This window comes from Condylura cristata, unplaced genomic scaffold (genome assembly GCF_000260355.1).
Source record: "Condylura cristata isolate star-nosed mole 26May11 unplaced genomic scaffold, ConCri1.0 scaffold00022, whole genome shotgun sequence".
Taxonomy (NCBI): Eukaryota; Metazoa; Chordata; class Mammalia; order Eulipotyphla; family Talpidae; genus Condylura; species Condylura cristata.
In genome coordinates, this window is record NW_004567123.1 from 37095092 (window position 1) to 37096118 (window position 1027).

Genomic DNA, 1027 nt, shown 5'->3' on the forward strand with positions numbered 1-1027 from the left:
GGGCGCGGGGCCGGCTGGGGGCTGGGGCCGGGGGCACCAGCCGGAAGGGCCAGCTGCTGACGCCAGGCAGGGGACAGGGAACCTCGGCCCAACTTGGGGGCCAAGTCCGAACCATGGTGAGGGCCTGGCAGCTGTGCCCGGGCGCCCTGGGCCTCCGCCAGCACCTGCCAGTGGCACAGGGCCCGTGCACAGTGGGGGCCTGGAGCTCACTGCCCTCGCCCCGTGGGGCCTGGCTCCCCGAGGCAGCGCCGCCTGAGGCCAGAGTGCCCTCCGCCTTCTCACAGCGGCACACGGGTCCCGCCCACCCCACCTCTCCGAGCCCCAGGGCCCTCCCGAGGGCGGGCTGGGCCGACGGGAGCCAGGGCAGGCCTGGCGCAGCCCCCCGCCCTGCCCCTTGACCCCCGGTCCTGCTCCCACCCCTGGGCAGCCCGCTGGCCCCCAGCAGCTCGCCTGTCTGTCTGTGGCTGCCTGTCCCGTGGGGGTGCGAACCGGGCCCAGGGCCAGGCCTGGCTCCCACAGCCCGAGGTCAGTGTCCCGCGCTGGCCACAGAGGGCTCCCGTGTCCCCCCACCCCATGGCAGCTGCTTTGGGGTGCCCCCGGCCTCAGCCTCCCGCCCACGCCCTGCACCCCGCCCCACTATTCCTCCTGCCCCACCCGCTGTCCTCACTTTGCCCAGGGACCCCATCTCCTGCGCCCCAGTCTCGGTGAGGTTGTGTCAGCCCAAGCTGGGCTGCAGGCGGACAGCCCCCAGGCCAAGGGCGCGGGTCCCCCGTCCTGGCCGCGGAGCAGCCCTCGGGTCACCTAGATGACCCCTTCCTGCACCCTCCCGGGGCCGCGGGGGTCAGCGCCGCACTATGGAGCCCACCCCGCGGACCCCGCCTCCGCTGCCCCCTCAGCCGTGGGCTCCGCCCATCGGCCTGCTCCGCCCCCGCCCGCCTCTGGCCACTGCCGCCGGCACAGTCTCCCCTTGCCCGCGTCCCTTTACGTCAGGCTCCTCAGCAGCCCCGGCGGCCCTCAGCGTGCCGAC